This window comes from Tursiops truncatus, chromosome 6 (assembly GCF_011762595.2).
Source record: "Tursiops truncatus isolate mTurTru1 chromosome 6, mTurTru1.mat.Y, whole genome shotgun sequence".
Taxonomy (NCBI): domain Eukaryota; kingdom Metazoa; phylum Chordata; class Mammalia; order Artiodactyla; family Delphinidae; genus Tursiops; species Tursiops truncatus.
The window spans coordinates 105,143,073-105,167,767 of record NC_047039.1 but is presented as its reverse complement, the minus strand read 5'-3'; the positions used below and the strand labels follow the sequence as shown (position 1 = coordinate 105,167,767).

General features: G+C 48.9%; 1 non-coding gene across 1 annotated transcript; it reads right to left on the bottom strand.

Moving 5' to 3' along the window:
- Window positions 1–16,369: 16,369 nt before the first annotated feature.
- LOC117312896 (U6 spliceosomal RNA) lies at window positions 16,370–16,473 on the bottom strand. Its single transcript, XR_004527298.1, has one exon. It is a non-coding gene; the product is annotated as a U6 spliceosomal RNA (small nuclear RNA).
- Window positions 16,474–24,695: the final 8,222 nt, after the last annotated feature.

The window sequence follows — 24,695 nt, the reverse complement described above, 5'->3', positions numbered from 1 at the left end:
ACTAAAGCATTATTACATTGTGAGTCCACATTTTCCCACTGTAGCCCCAAAGATACATAGACGAACTGCCAGGTCTTACAGAAACCCAGGTATTAATTATCTGGATTGGGTGCAGTTGCCCTGTTATTAAAGCAGGGAGGCAAGAGCAATTTGATTTAATTCCCAGTGACCCTTGTTGGCATTTCTGGTCACCACTTCCTTTTCTGAGCGCTCTCAAATCATTACCGAATGATCTGTCCAGAATTTCTTGGCAGTTAATAACGGGCTGGTCCGTGACAGGGGGACTCGCCCTTTCTAAAAATGTGGGATGCTGCTGCTTTCTTCGCTCCTGGCTTCTGGCCTCTGTAGTGTCAGTCACACCTTCCACTCGGGCTCTCTTGGGGTACAATTTGCTAGATGTAGAGACTTGGTCTTATTTACCTTGTTATATTTTTAGTGTGTTTTTTTCTAAGACTTTTTTCCTGTTTGGGTAGCAAAGTGACCCAGGTGCCAGAAGGAACCTGAGATGCTCAGGGGGCCTGACCACCACCCCCTGTCGCCAGCGTGGGCTGTGGCCCCATGCCTGTGCTCCAAGCTCTTGTGTTCAGCAACTCTTGCCCACAGGCCCCCTGGGCCTCTCCCATGTTCCAGTGACTCTTAACAGAGAAGGAGAAACCTCTGAGGCCCTGGGACGAGCACCGTGGAGTTCTCGGACACACCACCCTCCTGATGCCAGGCCCAGATGAGGACGGAACATGGTGGGCCAGGTGGACGGCTGGGCAGGGCCTCTGTGACAGGCCCATGCAGCTTGTGGAGTCTGGGCCACAGCCCAGCCAGAGAGGACTTTTATGCTATTTCATTTCTTTAATTTTTTCTAATTCTTAAAACATCCTGGACACAACAGTGTTAAAGACTAGCCTGAGGACAGGAGAGTCACTCATTGTCCCAAGCCCCCAGTGTTGCAGCCACTGTTATTCTTCGGGTGAGGCCTGTGCCTTCAATTACGCCAATTTGGGGTGGCTCATGACCCCACCATGATCCCGGGGTTGTTGCCGAGATGGAAGGGACAGGCCCAGGTCCTGCAGCTGACACAGGGCATTGAACCTGGGTCTCACTCCTCTGTGCCTCTTCTGGGCCCTGTCACATTTTTTTTTTTTAATATTTATTTATTTTCTTTTTTCATTTTCTTTTTTTTCTTTCTTTCTTTTTTGGCTGTGTCTGGTCTTAGTGAGATCTTTCATTGCGGCAGGTGCGATCTTCGTTGCGGCACGTGGGCTTCTCTCTAGTTGTGACGTGCAGGTTTACTCTTCTCTAGTTGCAGTGTGCAGGCTCCAGGGCACATGGGCTCTGTAGTTTGCGGCACACGGGCTCTCTCCTTGAGGTGAGCGAGCTCAATAGTTGTGGCTCGCGGACTTAGTTGCCCGGCGGCATGTGGGATCTTAGTTCCCCGACCAGGGATCGAACCCGCATCCCCTGCATCACAAGGCAGATTCTTTACTACTGGACCACCAGGAAGGTCCCCCCGTCACATTTCTATACAACTTTATTCCTAGCACACAAACCAATGTTTTTAATTTTTTTTAATGTTTTAAATTACATGCCGGCTGCCATATATACATACATATATATATGGCTAAAAAATAACGCAAGTGTCCGCTCACTACCTACTGCCTCCAGCCTCATTCCTTAAAGGGAATGGCTGTGAACAGTTTGGGCGTGGGTGTCCTTCTAGTGACTTCTCCTTTGAGCCCTGTTTTCCCTCTGTAAAGTGGAGACAGTGATGCTTGGTCCAAGGGGCTCTGTGAAGGGAAGTGTTGCCAGTTAAATGAGGCAAAGTAAACAGAGCGCCTGGCCTGGGACCTTGCATGTAATAGGTGCTCAGGAAATGGCTACTTATTTTTGAGTGGTTACCAATAACTTCTTGTGTGATTTTGCCCCTTCAAGCCTCAGTCACCCCCTCTGTCTCCCCAGATTGCAGCCTGGGGTCAAACCCCACTTACTGCCCTCTCACTGGATCCAGAAGAAATTAGTCCCAACCCAAAAAAATTCAGGGGAGAGGTAGAGGAAGGGATGAAACTCCCAGCACTTGATGGCCTACTTGGGACGACTGATCTCAATCAATCTTCAGAATGGGGTACAGTCCCATTTTTTGCAGATGAGGAGACGAGGGTTGGAGTGGGGAAGTAACTTGCCCAAGACCACGTGATTGGTGGACAGTAGAACCAGAATGGACGCCAGGCCAGGGTCCTGAACCCAAGTCCCTTCTGCCAAGCCACACTGACTGCAAGCCAATGATTCATAGCTGTGCTCAGGATGGGCCCAAAGGAGGTCTTGGAGATGCTTTTCGAATGAATGAATAGGTGAATGAATGAATCAATGGCTACATTATATATATCATATATACTCTCCATCAGTACAGCTTTGGTTTTCCTTTCACAGCCCTCATTTCATGTGATTTTTTACAATGACCCTATCTGCTGGGAAGCCTCACCTCCATTTCACAGATGGGGAAATAGGGTTGTGGTTTTTTTGCCCCAGGCCTTAGCCTTAGCATGAGAAGGAGACAGAGCTGGAACTCAAGCCCAAGCTGTCTGAAGTCAGAGGCCATGTGAGCTGTTTCCACTGGCCCCACTGCCCTCTCCACGGTGCCAGGGCCAGCTCTGGGGCCTCCTGAGACTAGCATGGGGCAGGCCTAAACTAAGGGCTCAGTAGATGTTGAAGCACTAGGTGCTTGCATGGATGCCCAGGAAAAAGGCATGCAGGATTTGTTTGCTCAGCACCAACTTAATGGTGAGGCTTTGAGACACTTGCCCAAGTCCTCCTGGATGCCCATCCCTAACCCAGCAGGGTTCAGCCTCCCCTGGGCCCTGCATAGGATCCAGATGAAGTTGGTGCCCAGCTCCTTAGTCTCCCTGTGTCTATCCTGGCTCTGGGGGAGAAGAGTTGGAGAAAAGGGTGAGGCTGGCTCAGGCTCTGGGGCATCTGTGAAGGTAGTAGACCAAGGTCAGCATCTAGTGGACCTATTTCCACCTCCTGGGGTTTTGGGGGGACATGACCCTACCCTGGGAAGTAGCTCAGGAAGGCAGGTCATCTGGGAGTGGAGCCCTGAGAGGTGGAACACACAGCACCCAGGCTGGGCGACCCGACAGCATCAGCAGGACAGCCATAGCCACGGTTCTGCTCACTGAGTTAGACTAAACCCTGTCCTACCTCTTTGAGTCCACCCAGTGAGATCTGGCCTGATGCTTTACCCAGAGGACTGAAGGGCAAGAGCCTCAGGATGGGTGGTGGCTCCTATCCTCTGTCCCCTGGTCCCCTGGGCTGGTGGCCCACCTTGGGCCCTAAAATGAGGATCTTAGAATCCTCCGCACTGGAGCTGGGAACAGTGGGCTTCGCCTCAGGGCAGGAAGGGGGATGGGGCATGCTCCCCCCCTCTTCCTCTCCCCTTTCCTTCCTTCCTTCTTTGTTTCTGTCCTCCACCCCCATTGCCTTCCTCTCACCTAGATCCCTCCCTCTGGCTCTTGCTGAACCCTACCCCTCAACCCCTCTGAGCCTGCTCCTGAGCTTTGCCACGCCCAAGAAGCTCAGGGAGGAGGGATTGGCCCCCTTCGGGCAGCGAGGGACATCTTCTGGGCCGAGACTGTAGGCTTCTAGGCCTCTGGAGTTAAGGGGGTATCTGCCAGCTGCAAAACAGGGAGAGGATCTGGGAGGCAGGAATGGGGTGTGGGGGGCACTGGGCAACTGGGGGGACATCCACAGGAAACAGGAATGAGAAGCTGAGGAGAGGTGCAGGGAATGCACCTTGAGTGCCAGACTAAGGGGCTTGGAACACATTGCCAGGCCAGTGGTTCTCAAAGTAGATGTTATGGAACCCAGAGGGTGCAAGAAGGAGCCTCAGAACTCCTTCAGGGGTGAAAGGTTGTGAAGAGGAGATCCAGGGATGGACCCAGGGCCCCTGGCCCCACTCCAGCCAGAATGACTCTAATTTCACAGTATTTGTGGACTGCGCTTGGGGAGCAGTGAGAGGCATTCCGCAGGGACAAGTGGGTGGACCACACTGGGCTTTAGGAAGTGAGTGCTGGCTACCCGAGAGGAAGAACTGAACTCTGGGAGTCACATGACCCACAGGCCTCCTGACCTTTTCTCCTCAGGCCACCAGGAGGTAATTATAATAATAATAACCCAATCATCACAATGCTAGCAGGCACCACGCTTCGCACACCCACACCATGTTACTTCATCACATAGGGTGAGTGCGTGTGCACATGGGGAACTCGAGGGCCTGGGAGAGGAAGAGCCTCAAAGCCAGGATTACCAGCCAGCTTCAGGGGCAGAGTCAGGATGCAGACCCAGGGTCTGGCATACCCCGGAGTGCCTGCCCCCCAGGCAGCCCAGAGCAGGTGTGGAGCAGCTGATCCCAGCTGGAGCCTCCTGCAGCTACAGCCCCTTCTACCCACCTGCCCTGCCAACTGTCTCAGCCACACCTGGCAACCACATGCCCTGTGGAAATCTGACCAGCCTTGTGCTGCCCTCCAAGAAGACAGCTGGTACTTGGGGGTTGGGAGACAGGGGTGGAGTGGGAAATGGAGCTCTGGCCAGAAAGCAGGAGCAGCTCTGGCAGGGCAGGGAGAGACTAGCAGCCTCCATTTGCTGTGTGACCTTGGGCTCCTTGCTGGGCCTCTCTGGGCTAGGTCTGCTCTTGGCCACTGGAACCTGGAGCTCCAGGATTAACTATAGGCAACTTGTGGCTTCCTGGGCTCACCTGCTCATGCAAGGAACAGCGCACTGGCGCCCACAGGGGGCCACTGAGTCCTTCACCCCACGGCCAGAGTGCTGGGGGCTGACCTTCAGTGTGATCCCAGGTCAGTGTCTTGGCTTCCTCATCAATACGTTGAGAGGGTTGGTGGCTGGCATGCCCTGCAGGCAGCACTTCCCTCCTCCACCTAGGGGCTGGTCACAGCAGCCGCGCACCCCGCCCCCCCAGCCTGCTCCCCCAAGGCCCCAACCCTCCTCAATGGCCATTTTGTGTCTTGCCAGAGGACTGCTGTTTGCTCAGCTGCCCCTGCCCCTGAGACCTCACGATAATGGAATCCTGTCAGCCCCGGGGCTAGGGGGTGAGAAGCCCTCTCCTTCAGTCTGTCTGGGGCATTGTCCTTCCCTTCCTGTCTGGGTCCGGGTGGGAGGCATTTGCAGTCATTTCCTCTCAGACTTGTTTCCCTTTCCAGCCTTTCCAGAAGCTCAGGCCTGAATCCCAGCCTCCAGTCACCCCCAGCTGTGCATTCCCATGCAAGTCCCAGCGGCCCTCCCTCAGTTTCCCACTCTGTAAAGGCTTAACACCCAGTTAGACCGGGGCTCAAATCCCCAGTTCAAATCCTATCACTTACTGGCTTTATGCCATAAGCCTCAGTTTACTCACCTGAAAAACAGGAGTATATCCTACCAGCCTCATAGGTAGTTACAATCATGGGATCTGACAACCCTGGGCTGCTTTATAGCTGAGTGACTTTGGGTGAGTCACTTGACCTCTTCAAGCTTCAGTTTGGTCCTCTATGGAATGGGGACCTGCCACAGAAGTTCCTGGTGAGAAATCAGGAGAGAGCACACAGACCTGGCACACACTAGGTGCTCAATAAGTGCTGGCTTTGCAAAACCACTCAGGAATAATGGGGTCAGACGGCCACACATCCCATTGTCCCCACAAACAAAACTGATGAGGTTCCTAGGCAGGTTCCCCTCCCCCAGGCCCCAAGTGGGTCTCTCCACCTTTGCCCATTTTTAAGGTTTTCTTAATGATTTTATGTTTGAAGCGTGTTTCGTAATTTCCAGATGTGTGGGGATTTTCTAGTTATCCTTTATGTAATTGATTTCTAGATTGAGTGCATGCTTAGAATGATCTCAGTCCCTGACTTTGTGGCCCAGTATGTGGTCATTTTTTTGCAGATGTTGCATTGTCCTTGCAAAGGCAGTGCCTTCTGGAAATGTGGCTGCTGCGTTCCAGATGGTTCCATTAGATCAGGTTTCTTAATCTTGTTTAATCTTCTAGATTCTCACTGATTTTTTTTTCCCTGTCTTTTCTATAAATTACTGAGGAAAATATGTTACAATCTCCCGTTACGACTGTGAAGTTTGTCTTGTCTCTCCTTGTATTTCTTCTACTACTTGTGTTATATATTTTGAAGTTACTTTACTAGGTGCATATCGTTTTTAAATTGCTAATTTTATGGACAAATCAAACCTCTTGTCATTATAAAATGTCATTATTTCTAGTAGTGATTTTGGCCTTCAAGTGTGTTTTGTCTGCTGTTGATATAGCTATGCCGGTTTTCTTTTGGTTGTTATTTTCATGGTGTATCTTTATTTTTGACCTTGCTATATCCTTTGTTTTTAGAGGTGACTCTTAGTTGGATCATCTAGTCCATTCACACTTAATGTAATTCCCGAGTTACTTGGGTATTTAAATCCACCTTCTTCTTTTGTGCCTTCTATTTTTCTTGTTTTGTTATACATTTCCTTTTTCTCTCCTTTCTTATCTTACGCCGATTATCTATTTTTCCTTCTAATCATTTGGAAAGTTTGCACTTTTAGTGGTTGCCCTAAAAATTACAGCCCGTGCTCTTAACTTTTTGAAATCTGAAGTCTTTCCCCACATATCCATCACCTAAGTTGGTAATGACTGTATGGCCCATTTATGTCGACACTTACTCCCGCTCTCCAGTTATTTTGAAATCCCCCTCTCAACCAAGTATTTATTTTGAACAATAAGGTTCACAGAAAATGTCCAAGTATATTCAATGAGTATCAATTTATCTTCCACCTAGAATCACCCTTAGCTAAGCTCTGGTTACATTTCTTTCATCTATCTATGCTGTTTTTCTGAGTCTTTGGATAATCAGTTGTAGACTTGTCACTGTTTTTAATAACTTTTTTTTTTAATGCTTTATCTACCTAGGATGATATAGTCTCAGAAAATCTCATTTTTTTTCAAAGTGAAAATTATTTACTTTTTTTGTGATTATAAAAGTTATCCATGTACAATTAAAAAAATACTAGACAGTAAGAAAGATATAAAGAAAAAAGTAAAAATCACCTAAAATCCTACTCCCTAAAGATGTTAGCATAGACATATATGTGGACAAGGATCCTGTTTCCCACTTTCCAAGTTGTATTTATGGGATCTGGGCTGCTTGTTCACCTCTCTGGACCTCAGTTTCCCTGGGTATGAATTGGGGATGTGATGGTCTGTCTTATGTGTCAACTTGGCTAGGCTGTAACACCAAACTCTAATCTAGTTATGGCTTTGAAGGTGTGTTGTAGATGTGGTTAACACTGACTTCTACAATTAGTTGACTTTAAGTCGCTGAAGATTACCCTCAATGACGTGGGTGTTCCTCCTTCAATCAGTTGAAGGTCTTAAGAGCAAAATACGTTTCCAGAGAAGAAATTCTGCCTCAAAACTGCAACATCAAATTCTACCTGAGTTACCAGCCTGCCAGCCTGCCAGCATGCCCTACGAATTTCAATTGCATGAACAAATTCCTTAAAAAGATACGGATATAGGGCTTCCCTGGTGGCGCAGTGGTTAAGAATCTGCCTGCCAACACAAGGGACATGGGTTCAAGCCTTGGCCTGGGAAGATCCCACATGCCGCGGAGCAACTAAGCCCGTGTGCTACAACTACTGAGCCTGAGCTCTAGAGCCCACAAGCCACAACTACTGAGCCCACGTGCCACAACTACTGAAGCCTGCGTGCCTAGAGCCCGTGCTCCACAACGAGAAGCCACGACAATGAGAAGCCCGTGCACCACAATGAAGAGTAGCCCCCACTCACCACAACTAAAGAAAGCTTGTGCACAGCAACGAAGACACAGCAACGAAGACCCAACACAGCCAAAAATAAATAATTAAGTAATTAAATTAATTTATATTAAAAAAAGATACAGATATAGATATAGGCATAGGCATAGGCATAGACATAGATATAGATTATCCTATTGGTTCTGTTTCTCTGAAGAACCACGACTGATATGGGGGTAATGGGATAATATTTGTTATCCATGATCCCATCTAGGGGAGGCAGGGCAGGGCTCATCTCAGCTGTTGGAAAGCTGTCCAAGGTCACCTGAGAGAGGCAGAGCTCAGGCCTATAAACACCTAAAGCAGTGCTCTTTCCACAAAGACAGTGTGGTTCCTGCATAAGGAACAGCTAGTATTAGTCTGCCCTGGTTGGACCCTCCACTGCGTGATGCTGGGTGAGATATGGGATGTCCCTGAGCCTAGGAATGGGATCATGGAGCCCACCTCACAGGGTCATTGTTCATTTTCTTTTTAAATTAATTAATTAATTAATTAATTTTTGGCTGCGTTGGGTCGTTGTTGCTGCACGTGGGCTTTCTCTAGTTGCGGCGAGCGGGGGGGCTACTCTTCGTTGCGGTGCGCGGGCTTCTCATTGCAGTGGCTTCTCTTGTTGCAGAGCACGGGCTCTAGGTGCGCAGGCTTCAGCAGTTGTGGCACGTGCGCTCTAGAGCGCAGGTTCAGTAGTTATGGCGCACCGGGTTTAGTTGCTCCACGGCATGTGGGATTTTCCCAGACCAGGGCTTGAAACTGTGTCTCCTGCACTGGCAGACGGATTCTTAACCACTGCGCCACCAGAGAAGCCCCCATTGTTCATTCTCAATGCAAGCGAGAGCTTAGTTCAGTGCGTGGCACACAGAAAGTGCAAAACTATTGTTGTTATTAATAAAAGTCTACAGAATGCATCCCCCCCAGAGGACAGAGTCTGACTGTGTGCCAAGCCCCTACAGGGCTCCTGTGACTGGAGGTCATGGTCTCAGAGCTGGGAGGGCAGTGAGGCTACAGGCAGAACTCCCAGCACAGAGAGACCCACAGCTTAGGCCCTAGGGAGGAAGGTGTGATGATCCTGACGAGCTGGGGGGAGAAAGGGCCCTGGGCGAGTCTCAGGAAGTAGTTTGCAGGGCGTGGGGCGTGTACAGAAGGCACGTGGAGGACAGCCTCACCCACAGGGCCCCTCTCCAGTGCCCACTGGCATCAGGACCAGTCCCACAACTAGGCTGGGAAATCTGCTTCCCCATCTAGGACCCGAGGGAAACCATCCAGGTCTCAGCCTGCCGAGGGAGCAGCGGAGGGAAGCCCAAGATACTGTAGCGCCAGGCTTGAGGGTCCTGCACCCTCTGCCACCTGCCTGTGGGCTGTCTCAGATGCAGTCAGGTGGATCAGTCACTAGCTTCTCCCCACACCTGACCAGGCTTCCAGGTTGTATTAACAACCCTGTAATTGAGTCCCTACCATGCGCGTGCAGTGGAGCACACAAGTGTGCCTTGAGTCATGCATTACATCATTGGCCCCACTTAACAGATGAGGCAGTGCAGCTCAGAGGGGCAGGGACCTGCCTGAGCTTGTGGCCAGATTGGAACCATGCCCCCCTCCCACCCACAGGCTCAGATTCCAGGCTGCCACACCCCACCCCACCCTTGGCCTTGGCAGTCTGCCCCCCTAGTCCAGTCCCTCAAGCTTACAACCGACATCCTCCCAGCCCATTCCACTCCCAGAATTCCCTGCTGCCAGCTTCCAGCCTCAGCGTCCAAACAAGATGCTTTCCAGCCCCTCCGTGGTTCTGTGTCCTGTGCCCATCCCGTGCCACTCACCAAGGCATTTACAGTGCCCCGGGGCTGCTGGCCACCCTTGCTCTAGAAACTGTTAAATGGTATGGCTTTGCTTCTTTTCTCACTAATTTAATCCTTAAACCTTCTCAGGCAACTTTTCCAGAGTGTGAGCCTCCCAGAAGGGCTTTGGGGTAATAAATACAATTGCTAACAATTCGTTGAACATTCACTAATTGCCAGGTACTGTGCTAACTGTTTTCCTTGCATCGTCTCATCTAATCTGCTCATCAGTGCTCTGAGGTAGGGTCTAGTATTATTCCCATTTTACAGGTGGGGAAACTGAGGCTCAGGGAGGTGAAAGGGCACTGCTCAAAGACACAGTAACAGTAATATCCCACATTTACTGGGCACTTAGTCTGTGTCAGACACTGTTCCAAGGGCTTTATACATACTGTGTCATTTAATGCTCTCCACAACCTGTGAGGTCAGAACCATTCTAATCCTCATGTGAGAGGTAAGGAAATTAAAGTACACAGGGCAATGAGTTGCCCATGGCCACATGGCTGAGAAGTGGTTGAGACTGGGTTCTATCCAGGGTCTGGTTCCACAGCCCACACTCAAGTCTTGTGGACTTTTAGGAGGTAGAGGTGGGATTTGAACGCAGGACCTACTGCATGCAGGCCCCAGTTCTCCCTTAGCCTCCCCTGGGAGGCAAGGAATCATCCAAAGCCAGGCCTCAGACCACGGGACGGCTCCTAGCACATCAGGGCAAAAACCGCAGCTCGGAAGCAGGCTAACTCCCAGGCAGGCTCAGAGCTCAGCCGAGTCCAAGGAAGTGGCTTTGGCCGGGGCCTCTAATGTGGTGGTGGACTCCCCAAGGGCCAGTCTGGGGCAGGGCCTGGACTCCCCAGATGACCTGGGAATTGGCAGGCATTCATGCCGACTGAGAGCTTTGCAGTAATTACTATTTCCTGCCTCCAAGGGCTTCCAAGTTCTTACACTTAAATATTTTTAGCAGATGAGCCTTGCAACCTTCTTAAAAAATATTCTTAAACATAAAGTTCAGAAACATATATTCAGAGATGACTTCTCTTTATGTAATCTCCATGCTCTCTAGAAGTTACTAACAAAGTCCAATGTTGATCGCCCAAGCCTCCTTTGAGAGAAAACTTAATGAAATGTGCCATCAGAACAGTTAAGAGCATGGGCTCCAGCGTGAGACAGACCTATCCCACCAGCTGTGTGTCCCTAGACAAGTCACTTCACCTCTCTGAGCCTGGGGAGACATGCAATACCTGGGTAGCAGGTGCTCTTATTATCACCAGGAGTGAAAGAGTTGCCCAATAACCCAGTGCGCCCAAGTAAACTGCATCTTGGGCTGGGCCATCTGCAAGGTGATGAGCCGTATCCTGGTGACCAGACTGTTTTCCTGGAAGGATGGGTGCCCTTGGCCCTATCTGGGCCTGGGCCTTAGCTGGGCCTCCCTTCCTTCCACTTCTTCACACTGAGGCAATGCCCAGCTGGCAGTACCCCACCCAGGCTGCACAGGGGCAGGGTATGACAGCATCTGTCACCATGGCATGGAGCTGGCAAGCCTGAAGCACTGGTGGAGCCATTGCAGGTCCTGGGGCCAGGGTCCTCGGAGCCCAAGAGGCAGGAGACGGGACGGGGTGGAGGCTGGCATGGGGGCCACATCTCCTTCTCCCTAGCACCTACCTCATCTCAGTGATGGTAGCTCTTTGCACCTCTTGTGTCAGCCAGAATCCAGGGGTTGTCCTCTCTGTCCCTTGGCTCTCACATCTAGGCATCCCCCAAGTCTCTCCACTCTATGGCTGGACTCTGCAATTGTTCTCTCAGGTGGCCATGACAGCTCGACAGCTCAGGCTGGGGAGCGTGAACAACAGAAATCTACTTTCTCACTGTCTGGAGGCTGGAAGTCTGAGATCAAGGTGTCGCAGGGTTGATTCCTTCTGAGGCTTCTCTCCTTGGCTTGTAGGTAGCTGCCTTCTCCCTGTGTTGTTACATGGTCCCCCCTGTGTTCTTGTCTTGTCCTAATCTCTTCTTATGGGGACATCAGTGGATATTGGGTTAGGGCCCATTCTAATGACCTCATTTTACCTAATGACCTTTAAAGGCCCTATCCCCAAATACAGTCACCTTCTGAGGCACTGGGAATTAAAACTTCAACATCTGAATTTTGAGGGGACACAACTCAGCCCCAACAGACTGTCTTGAATCCTCCACCTTCCCTGTGCTCACAGCCCCTGCGAGGCCCAGCCACACCACTGTGCTCTGACTACTGTGTTGACTCTCTCTACTCACCCTCCAGCCCACCTTCCCGCTGCAGGCACCCTGATCTGATCATGTCATTCTCCTGTTGAAAACTCGCCCTGGCCCCCACCAGCTTCCCCAGTCTCAGTTCAGTCTTACCGCCCCCATGCCCAATACCCATCGCACCAAAACCAGGAGCTAGCAATTTACAAAGGCTACCCTGCCTAGGGAATCTCCCTGGGGACAGGCACCAGATCTGATCCATCTCTATACTCCTCACACTTGGGATGGACCAGGCACAGAAGCAGACACCAGTGAACAGATGAGTGAATGAACAAATGAGTGAATGAACGCTTCATCACATACAAGTTATTAATCTGGGCATTTCTTTGAGAATAGATTCCAATTCTTTATTATAAGAGCCAGATGTTTCGAATCTCCCAAATTCCTGCTTTTGGAGAAAAAGAAAAGTAAAACACAAACACCTGTATAATTTTCTCATGGAAATTTACCTTTTTGCCTCACTTTTATTCCTGAGCCCAGCACAGCCTTTGGGCCTTTGTAACAAATTCATACCTATCCCCTGGAGGATAGGAAGAGGTTATCAAAGAGGATGCCCCTGCTTCGAGGTCAGGGGAAGGAGGGAGGGAAAATAAAACAAGAGAAGAAGAAATTCTTAGCACTCCATGGGTTCCTTCCACATCCAAATAGTTGAAAATGACGTTTTCTTTGTTAAAAAAATAAATAAATAAAAGTTTTGTTTTTGTACAAATGACCCAGCCCCTTGTAAGATTGAAAAAGATTTAAACGACCCAGAAAAGGACAGAGGGGAAAATAAAATTACTCCATTATCACACCTTCCAACTACTTACACCAGTGTATTCATTTGTATAGTCATCAAGCTACGCCTAAGATGTCAGCACTCTGCTGTGTGGGTTATGTTTTAATAAAATATCTCACCACTCAGAGAAAACTCTTGATATCATCTTCCAGACCTCACATCTGCTTCTTGTAACATACTGATATATCTGTCTAGCCAGTAACTGTTTACCGAGTACCTACTCTGTGCCAGACTCTGACTGGGTCCTGGGGATAAAGGGTGGAGCTGCCTCCATGGGACAGCTTTTAATCAAATATAATGACACACGTAATTAATTAATTGCAACTACGGCCAGAGCTACAAAGAGGGTGCTGGTTCTTTGACCTAGCCAGTGAGGACGGGGGCGCTTTCTGGAGGAGGTGCCCAGCTGATGTGAAGGAAGAGGAGGCGTAAATCTGGAGAGATTGAGAAAGGCGTGCCGGGCAGAGGGCAAGGCCTGTGGGGAAGGAATCCCGATGTGGCCACCGTGGCTGGCTGCCTGTTCCCCTTCCTCCATCGCTGCAGAGACTGGGTTTTGTTCTGGCGTCTACCCCTCCGGTCACTAAGTTACTATTTTACTCAGGTAAATCCTGATGAGTCTAAGCTGATCTCGGTGGTCCTCAGCCCCTTGCCAGTAGTTGGGTACGGCCAGGCCGTGTGGTCCAGCTCTGACGATGAGGAGGGAAGGAACTTCAGAAGAACTTCCGAGAAGGACCAAGTCAATCCCTTTTCTGCCTCTGGACGTTGATGGTGAAGGTGTGATCCAGAACTGCAGCAGCCATCTTGCACCCTTGAGGATGAGACAAGATGAGAGGGCAGCCAAGCAAAAACGGCAAGAATCTGGGTCCTTACTGATGTCACTGCGCCTTTGAATGAACAATCCTGGACTGCCATGCCCAGGACTTCTTGTTATACAAGGAAAACAAGTCCCCATGTTGTTGAAGTGATTTTGAGTTGGGTTTTCAGGGGTGTCCATCTGGTTGGAAGTGAAGCAGGAAGGGTTTATCCCACAGTGATTACGTAACGAGATGAGCACATTGTTTTTACCTGGACTGTGGGCTTCCTAGGGTGGGAATGGGGGCTGGTGGAGTTGATGGTGGTGGGGGCGGCTAGAGCTTTATCCTTTGGTGCCACTAAAGCCTGTTAAAGGGAGTAGCCTCTAACTCAAGAGGCTACTGGAACTTGAACTCAGAGTAATGTAAAGAGAAGCAGGAGAAACAGGTACACATCTGTGTATTCGGAAGCCACGTGTCAGCCCCAGCCGTCCCCAAGTTGTCCAGGCACTCTTCAACATTCAACTAATTGCAGCTCCTCTTCCCACGCACTGAGGGAAATGCCCCCTCCAATAGTCCTCTGGGTCCCTGGGGGAATAGATTCTCTATTGTGTCACTGGCTTCCTAATCATTGCTTTGGATTTGTCAATTTCTCCCTGTCAAAATCTGTTTTACTGAAGCATTATTCACATACTGTAACATTCATCCTTTTAAAGCATACAATTCGCTGGCTTTTAGTGTATTCACAAGGTTGTGGGACCGTCATCACTATCTTATTCTAGAACATTTTTTGTCACCCTAGAAAGAAATCCCATACCCATTAGCTGTCACTCCCCTGTCCCCCTCTCCTTAGGCCCTGGCAAACACTGATCTTTCTGTCTCTATGGATTTGCCTGTTCTGACATTTCATATAAATGGAATCATACAACATGTGGCCTTTTGTGACTGGCCTTCCTCTCATGCCAAGCATCCCATCAGATAATATTCTAAACGAGTGCAAGAGCTACTGTAATCACCTCTTGTTACAAATGGCACTTCCCCCCTTGCTATATGTACATAAAACTTTACAGAAGTAAAACCATACTATACATGTGGGTTTTTAATTTTTTTATTTCAATCCAGTGTCAAGGACATCTTTCTTTGTCAGTACAAATCTGCATAACCCTCTTTATTGTCTGCAGAATAAATTACATGGTTAAAAAATTATGTCTGGCTCAAGCTCAGTGCTCAGGCCCAGGAGGAAGGCTAGTCCCCTCCAGATGGGTCTTTACCACACGTCCAGCTTTCCGCTGAGTGTAAACAATGAGATGACAGCTTTGTGTGTACATTTCTTTAAAGTCCTAGACATGGGACTGTGGGCTAAAGGGTATGCATGTTTACTTTTTTTTAATATTCTGCCAAACTGTTCTCTGGAAAGGTCAGATCAGATAGGCTGGCCACTGCAGTGAAGCACTGTGGCCTCTGGACTCCAGCTACTTGGATTTTAATCCCTACTCTGTGCTCATTATTGGTAGGACTTTAACTTGTCTGTGCCTCAGTTTCCTTATCTGTATAATGAAAGTACCAATCTCATCAGTTTGTTGTGAGAATTAAATTAGTGTAATACATATAAAGCAGTGGTTCTCAACTGGGGTGACTTTGCCTGCCCCCCAAGGGGATGTTTGGCAATGTCTGGAGAGATCTTTGGTTGTCACGACTGGGGTGGGGTGCTACTAACATCTGGTGGGGAGAGGTCAGGGATGCTGCTGAACATCCTACATGCACAGGGCAGTGCTCCCCACCCCAACAAAGAATGATCCAGTCCCAAATGTCAACAGTGCTGAGGTTGAAAAATCCCGGTGTAAAGGGCCTGGTCCAGAATAAGTTGTCATTAATGTTGGCTGTCGTTATGCTTCCACTAGCAGAGCATGAGAATGTTCGTTTCCCATACTCTGGCCAAATGTTTTAAGTCCAATAAAGGAGCATTTCCTTATACCCTTATGGGCCTGACTTCCTGGGATTGGCCTCTATTCTGGCTGTGGGTTTCCAGGGGACTGGCTGGCAGTTGGGTCCAGCTAAGGAATGTTTGACCTTGTGATCAAGAGCTTCAGAGTTCCTGGAATTAGCTGACTCTATGTGTTTGTCTTTGCATTTGTAGAGGCTGGGACATATGGTGGATAAAGTGTGGATTTTGAAGTCAGGTCTGGATTCAGATCCCAACTTGACTGCTTCCTAGGTATAAGAACAAATGACTCCCTAAACCCCAGGTTTCCCCATCTGTAAAATGGGATTATTGGGAGGATTAAATAAGATAATGGAGCACCATGCCTGGTTCTTAGTCAGTGCTCAATCAATAGCAGGTGCAGTTTATTCAGTGATCACCCCATCCAGGCCCTTTGCTAAGACTTTTCATAATTATTCAACTTAATGGTAACTACTGCCATAGTCATCGTTATAATCACAGTAAGGTCAAGACCCTGTGTCTATCTATCCAGGTACAAGGGGAAGTCACTTGTTGAGCTTCCAGCCAACATTCCACAAATATCTGCTGAGCATTGCTATGCTCCAGACCAGGTGCTGGGCTCTGGCAGATACAAGGTTCTCCTAATTCTCTCCCATCCATATTAAAGAAATAACACAAACAAGATGTCAGGGAAAAGACCAGACATATTAGCTTTCACTATACATGTAACTGGGTTAATTTCCTTTATTAAACCAAAAACAAGAAGACAAGCTGAAAAAAGTGCGGAAAAGAAAATTTAGTTACGTGTTATTTATAAGAGAACTAAAACAAGCTATGGAAAGAAGTAAAAATCTCTAATGAAGTAGCTCTGTATTTATAAATTATTGAATTATGTTTCAAATGAATAACAAACCACACTGAAGTGAAAAAAAGGACTAATTTAAGTAGCTATTTTTTGGTCATCCTTGTGCAGGAGCCATGCTAATCTTCTCTGTATTGTTCCAGTTTTAGTATCTGTACTGCAAGCACCCCAAGTAACTTTTGAACACAGAACCTTGATATATACGCTCAATCTAAAGATAAAAAGAATTGCAAACAAATACTGAACTCTACCTAATGGGCTTGTTTTTCGTAGCAACTAATTATGAAACTAGTCTCTGTGCATTGGCAGACTGAGTAAAAGGTGAACTATATTGAGGATGTTGAGAGGCAGGTTTCTCACTGTTGTAGAAGGAACATACAAATAGGAGATGGGGAAGGCCAGGAAGAACGCTGTGGTATTGGATGGGAACTGGAGGCATCAGTATGAACTCTTGGATTCATATTTATACGTGTATGTGTTTCCTAGTTCTATCCACTGAGAGGACCTAGAAGCAATGATACCCTGCGAACAGTGAGCCCAGCTGTGCCCAGCTCCTTGCTTCTAAATACCACAATACCATCCTCCCCTGGGGAAACCAGAGCTGCTAGAAGAAATGGCTGGTTCCTGGGCAAGGCCAGAGAAAATATAGGATGAGCCTAGAGCATCCTTTTGTGTCAGAAAATAAGGAAGTGCTCAGCGAATAAGAGAGACACATCAAAAGGACATAGCAGCCACCTTGAATGAGCTCTCACTGGCCAAATCTGGAACAATTTGGTTATCAAGTAAATAATAATAATAATGAATTTTTAAATTTATTTATTTTTGGCTGCGTTGGGTCTTTCTTGCTGCACGTGGGCTTTCTCTTGTGGAGCATGGGCTCTAGGCGTGCGGGCTTCAGTAGTTGTGGCACACGGGCTCAGTAGTTGTGGCACATGGGCTTAGTTGCTCCACGGCATGTGGGATCTTCCCGGACCAGGGATCAAACCCATGTCCTCGGCATTAACAGGCGGTTTCTTAACCACTGGGCCCCCAGGGAAGTCCCAATAATAGTAATGAATTATAACCCATTGAATAAGATAAGAATTCATGTGCCCATCATCCACTGTATGTATGTATACTGTAAGCTCTTCTTTCAGTAGAACATTGACTCATAATAATAGGAAATTTTAGGTCACAATTTTGCAATCATCAGAGAAATAATTAATGTAGATAAAGATCAAGATACTAAAATCAGAGGGTGAAAACTTGATGAGAAATAAAATATTTATATAGCATCAAAGTACTCCCGTGCGGGCTTCCTTGGTGGCGCAGTGGTTGAGAGTCCGCCTGCCGATGCAAGGGACGCAGGTTCGTGTCCCGGTCTGGGAAGATCCCACATGCCACGGAGCGGCTGGGCCCGTGAGCCATGGCCGCTGAGCCTGCGCGTCCGGAGCCTGTGCTCCGCTACATGAGAGGCCGCAACAGTGAGAGGCCTGCGTACCGCAAAAAAAAAAAAAAAAGTACTCCCGTGCAAATTACTTATTATTTATAAAGAGAAAATAGGGATTGTACAGTAGATAAAACTGGTGGACACCACCTTAACCAAGTGATCAAAGTAACCATCACCAGTAATAAGGCAAATTGACATCAAGTGCTTCTTAATATGATGTATGGAGAAAGACATAGTATCATTTCTGTGGTATCTCTGCCCCAAATGCATAGCCTGAATCTAATCATGAGGAAATCTCTGAAAAATGAAAATCGAGGAATATTTTACAAAATAAATGACCTGTACTCTTCAAAAATGGCAATGTCATGGAAGACAAGGGAAGGCTGGGGAACCGTTCTAGAGTTAAGGGAGACTTAAATGTGATGTGTTATTCTGGATTGGAACCTGAACTGGAAAAAAAATGCTCTAAGCTTCACCAAATTTGTATAAGACCTGTAGATTAGATATAATTTTATGTCATCTCTAAATTTCCTGATTTTGCTAATTGTACTGTGGTTATCTGAATGTTCATGTTCTTAGGCAATATACACTGAGGTATTTAGGGGAAAAGGGGCATCATATTTGCAACTTACCCTCAAGTGTTCAGAAAAAAGCTGTACATAGAATGATAAAGCAAATGTCACAAAATGTGAATAATTGGTGAATCAAGGGGAAGAGTATTTAGGAGTTATTTGTGCTACTCTTCTAATTTTTCTATAACTTTGTCATTATTTCAAAGTAAAAAATAGAAAAAAAAGAAAGAAAAAAAAAAACCTGTTTGGATTCTTTTCTTTAAAGAAGCTATTTTCCCTCAAGGAACTCATTCATATGCTTGCCTCTTCGGCAAGTCTAGACTCTTCCTTAGCATTTTAGTCGACATCCCAAACTTTTAGAAACAAATGGAGATTTGTTTATGAGTTCCTCATTCCTCAGCCATGTGGCACTGGTTATGCTCCCTGATCATCAGCCCTTCCTGTCTGGCTCATTGACAGTGTCCACTGAACACTTTTGCATTGCGCCATCTCTGAATCCCCAAGGCTCATCTCCGTACCTGGCCAGAGCGGTAGCATAGGGTAGGAGTTTGTGAAACTGAAAGACGGAAATATCTGATTGTCTTCAGGGGAATAGCAAGAGTTGGAACTGAGAGGGAATGAAGAGGAACCCCACTGGCCTTCTGTGGGGCAAGGGCCCTCATACATGCCTGGACCCTGGACTAGAAAGCTTTGGACCCCAGTGGTGCCTGGAAGCCTCTACCCTGTGTCTGGCTGCCAAGGAGATTTGTCTTGGAATGGGCAATCAGGAGACAGAGCAGTGTAAATTCCCCTCTGCAGGGGCGACTCCGGACTAATCCCATCAGTGTGGTTAAGGGTGAGCAGGTGACAGCTTTGCTAAACTGCACTTCAGGGTCCATTGGAAGTTTACCAGCTCCCTCTGGTTTGTTAAACTCACTGGTGGTAAATGAAGTGAACTCTCTGGCTACCCCTCTGATCTTGTGAGTCTGGGCACAGGGCTTTGGGTTTGACTTTCCAAGCTGCCTCGGATCCTCACATCTTGGTTCTTGAAGGCCCTCAGATCGATGGGGCTTGAGGTTGGGATATTTGGAAGTGAGTGGCCATGGATGAGTCTGAGAAGGTGAATGGAGGCCTTAAAAGCCACCCCTGGGATCCTCAGAGCAATGGGAGGAGCCAAGGGACAGTGACAGGTAATGGAGTGAAATGGCCAGATTTTCATTTTAGAAAATTCACTCTAGAAGCTAAAGTTGAAGATCAGAGGGTCGGAAGGGACAACAAGCAAAAAGATCAACGCAGAGGCTGTTACACAAATCCAGGCAAAAACTGGAATGAGAAGTATTATTTAGACCTTGTTCTATAACAGAAACGGCAAACGTAGCATATATCTCACCACCCAAACTTCTTGTTCTCATGGCAAACATTGCTGATCCCTCACTGTCCTCCTCCCTTGTCCTGGGCCTGCGTGGGCAGCTCCCGTAGACGACCACTACCAATCAATCCAAGTAGGCTCAGTGAATGAAAGACATTTGCCCTCTCCACTCTCTGTTAGAGAAGGCAAGGAAGAGCATCAGTTGGAGGATATGCTCGCGTTTGCCGACAACTCACTTTGGGTCTGGCCCGACCTTAGGCCCTGGGGGTCAGACCGAGGGTGATACCCCAAGTCAGTCTTTGAGGTCCCTCATGGTGCATTGTGCCTTGCCCTGCTGTACGCCCTCTGTGCTCCCACTCAGTGCTTTCGCACATCCATTAGCTCATTTCAACCTCACAACATTCCTGGAAGATCAAGGTTGTCATCCCCATTTTACCAAGGAGGAAACTGAGACCAGAGACTTCAGGTAGAGTGCCCAAGTTCCACAGGTGGTAGGTGGCAGAACTGGGATTCAAACCAAGGGCTGTCTGGCTCCCAAAGCCCTGGCTCCTTCCACAAGAAGCTTGTTCCAGCTGCAGCAGCTGTTCGAATCTGTCAGGGCCTCATGCAGAAAGCAGGACAGGTTGGGGTGGGACATCTTGGGAACAATGGCTTTCCCTGTCAATAAAATCCCCGCCTTAAAAGGACCTGGGAAACTTGACTTTGGAATCACCCTATCTAATCCCCTCTGTGTTGAGCCATGGAGAAGGGAGGCCCTGGCCCCTGGGTGGGGGCAGGGGGATCCCTGAGGGGGATGCTGCACAGATGGGGAGGGGCGGAGGCCTCTTGCAGTGGAAGAGAATAAAGTTTCTGTCCTTGCACAGTTGGAATGAGGGCCCTGGAGCCAAGCGGCCAGGGCCAGGGCAGGGCCAGCCAACCTTTGGCACGTGAAATGCCACCCTGAGCTCATGGCAGATAATTCTGCCATAGCAGGGGGGTAATAATTCATCCCCCCTGGCAGGCATGCATCCTGAAAGCCCTGTCTGTTCCTGCCTCATGGGGTCCCTGTTGGAATGTAGGGGGTCGAGGGGCTGGCCCCAGCTGTGGGCAGAGCTTAGACTGGACCTGGTGGGTGGGGTAGCGTCTGGGCACTGCCTGGGGGCAGAGGGAGCCTTTGTGCTCTGTGCCCTAGGAATCCCACCCCCACCCACAGTCGCCCTGTTGGGGAGAAATGGCTGACATGCCAGGCTAAGGCCTGCTCTCTCTCCTTCTTCTTCTGGGGCAGCTGGGAGGAGAGTGCTTCCCTACGTGCAGCCTGGCATCTGACAGATCTACCCCATCACACCTGGGGTGCTCCTTCTGAGCACTGGGAGGGTGAAGGGCAGGGGCCCTCAAACCTGAATGCATGGCACGATCTCCTGGGCAGCTTTAAAAACAGACCAGATCTCAGTCCTCGCCCCCAGAGGCCATGTTCTGTTGTTCTGGGGTGGCACCTGGGCATTGGAAGTGATTCTGAAGGGATCTGGGTTTGAGAACCACCAGTGTGGTGTTTTGAGAGGGTGGTGCTACAGCTGTGTGACCTTGAACACGTGACATAGCAGTTGGTGCCCCAGTTTCCCCATTTGTGAAATGTGGACAGCAACAGTACCTATTTTGTGGGGTCAGTGGGAGGATTCAGTGGGACGATGCTGTAAAGACTCGGCACTGGGCTTCTCTGGTGGTGCAGTGGTTAAGAACCCGCCCGCCAAGGCAGGGGACACGGGTTCGAGCCCTGGTCTGGGAAGATCCCACATGCCGCGGAGCAACTAAGCCCATGCGCCACAACTACTGAACCTGCACTCTAGAGCCCACGAGCCACAACTACTGAAGCCTGTGTGCCACAACTGCTGAAGCCCATGTGCCACAACTACTGAAGCTCGTGTGCCTAGAGCCCGTGCTCTGCAACAAGAGAAGCCACTGCAATGAGAAGCTCACGCACAGCAACCAAGAGTAGCCCCCGCTCTCTGCAACTAGAGAAAGCCCACGTGCAGCAACGAAGACCCAATGCAGCCAAAAATAAATACAAAAAAAAAAAAAAGACTCCACACTGCGCCTGGCATGGAGCACACACCCGGACGCTGTAGACATCTATATCTATCCTATACATAGTTATTGACATTTCTTCGTTTCCCACCTGCCAAGGGGAAATTTTAGGACTTAAAGTCCTAGGGAGAAAATCTAGAGGGCAGAGAGAGGTCCCCTTTGAGGACCACACCAAGAGGGGACCAGAGGAGGCTCTTCACTCTGACAGGGAGGCAGGTTGGGAGGTGTTGGCACCTCTGTGTTTCCAGGAGCAGCCCACACTCCTTGGCAAGGCACGGAGACCTCAGGATCTCGGCTCTCAAAGCACCAAGAACACCATGTGCGTGCGGCTACATCTGGCTTCCGCACCTCCCAGCAGGTTCTCAAGGGGAGGGGTGAGCCTCGCTCAGCTTGGTGCCCGCAAGGCTGGCACACAGGCATCAGTCACATTGGATAGCCCGTGGTGCATGACACAGACCTGCCAGGAGAGCTGGCAGGTCCTCTGAGCAGGGAATTAACTGGTTACAATGCTGGCAGATCCTCTGAGCAGGGAATTAACTGGTTACAATGGCAACAGTAGCTACTGCTTCCTGAACCCCCACCCAGTATTGGGCATCACGCTTAGGGCTTACAAGACCGCACAAGCCTTGTCACTGCTCTTTCTGGCAGGTCATGCTGTCAACCAGGCTGGTAAGGGTGAGCCTAAGCTCACTGAACTCTACAGCCTCTGGCCTCTGTTGGCCATTGAGCTGCCTCAAGCACTGAGCTGGGGTTCAGAGCTGCGTGCCTGCCACAGACAACAGAAACGCCACAGCTTTCTTTGCTGCCCAGGTCCCTGGCTGCAGCCCAGGATGGAGTGTTTAGGTGGAGTATTTTTTCCTGAAGATGGGTTTTCTCATTTTCATAGAATTTCAAGATGGAGAGAGTCACTGGAAATATCCCATCTGCTCTCCAGCCTTAGTGATCTGAGATTGCATTCTAGAGGTTTCTGCCTGGAACCTGACTTAGGGATGGCCTCAACAAATATGCTGCACGAATAAAATGAAAGAAGTGTGGCCCATTCAGTGGCCATGACCTCGGAACCAAGGGTGGCTTGCTCAGCAGACTGTTCATGAACTTGCCCAAGGTTCTGAGACAGATCACTCGGTTATTTGCAGACATTTGTTGGGGGTCTCCTGGGTGCTGATGAACAAGTAGGGAGCAAGCTCTGCTTTCATGGAGCTCAGATTCCAGTGACAGGAGACAGGCCCTAAGCAGGAAAACTAATAAATAAATACCTGCTAGTGAAGAGACGAGAGGGCTTGTGATGGGGACGACTTTATTTATTTTTAAGTTTTTTTTTTAATTAATTTTATTTATTTATTTTTGGCTGCTTTGGGTCTTCGTTGCTGTGCACAGGCTTTCTCTAGTTGCAGCGAGCAGGGGCTACTCTTCGTTGTGGCACACGGGCTTCTCATTGCACTGGCTTCTCGTTGTGGAGCACGGGCTCTAGGCGTGCGGGCTTCAGTAGTTGTGGCACGCGGGCTCGGTAGTTGTGGCTCACGGGCTCTAGAGCGCAGGCTCAGTAGTTGTGGTGCACGGGCTTAGTTGCTCCGTGGCATGTGGGATCTTCCTGGACCAGGGCTTGAACCCATGTCTCCTGCATTGGCAGGCAGATTCTTAACCACTGCGCCATCAGGGAAGCCCGATGGGGATGACTTTAGACTCAGCATTGAGGGACAGTTTCCCTGGGGAAGCTGAGACCTGAGTGACCAGAGGGAGGCAACCACGCACAGGTGCAGGCACCAGTGTACCAGGCAGAGGGATGCAAAGCTGATGCAAAGGCTGGGGAGGATGGGGTGGAGAGCAGATGGGACTGGTGCTGGCGAGGGGGTCAGAGAGGGGAGGCCATGGTCCAGATTACCTAAAACCCAGCCATGTTTGGCTTGCTTGGGACTAGGGTCAGCCCTAGTGGAGTCTGAGTTGTGAGAGGGACATGTTCCCATCAGCCTCTGCCATGGCAGGTGTCGCATTGTGCTTCTGACCTGTCTGTACTGTGGGGATTGGGACCCTCGTCATTGCCCAGGGCCACAGGGACAGTGCCCAGCTACCAGGCAAGGCAGGGGCTCTGCCGAGGCTGGCCTGTAGCTGGGGGAGGCCGGGGAGGGAAGGCCTGGCTGAATGAGTGTGTGTGTGTGTGTGTGTGTGTGTTTGGGAAGCTAGTCTAAATCCAAGTCACCCATCAGTGGTTTGAGAACTCCTTGGAGGTACCTAAGCCACCACGTGAAGGGCCATTAAGCCACATGGGAGAAGCTATTCCCTTCCAATCCCATCCCTCTGATTACATCAAGGACAATATCCACTTGCTGCTGGTTTGCCCTTTATGTCCCTTGAACATTTGCTAATCTTCCTTTTTACACAAAGCGCTTTGGCCGGCCTCACCGGCACGGTGTCCAGTGGGATGCGACAGTGCTGCTTGTTCTGTGTCGCATCCCGGTCACCTTGTGTTTGTGGTCACTGGCTTTCTTTTTACTATTGTAATATTCCTACTTAAAAAAAATTTTTTTAAGACTTTTTGTTTTCGTTTTTGCTGACAGCTTATAAAGCTTCCCTTTGAAATAAAATTATTTTAGTAAAAAGAATGAAATGATTGAAAAAAGAAATAGAAAACTATACTGAAGATGGTAGAGGGAAATGACAAAGATCACAACGAGGGTCTGTACATGAAGGACTGAAGTTTGAGAACATGGGACTAAGTGATGCTCAAGGCTCCCTCCCTGGGGTTCTCTCTCTGCAGCTGAAGGCGGGGCTGCAAGGTAGTGTCTGCATACCTTTGGGAATGGCTTGCTTCTCCTCTTCACTGGGAGGGGCCTGGTTGTCAGCCTGAGTTGGATTCTTCTGCCATAGTTCATAATCCAGATCAGTTTCTAGCAACAAGGCCGATTCTCATAACAAAGTATTGTTTTAAAGTTATTAAATGTCTGTGTTATGATAAGGATGCAGACCATAGCATTTAGTCAA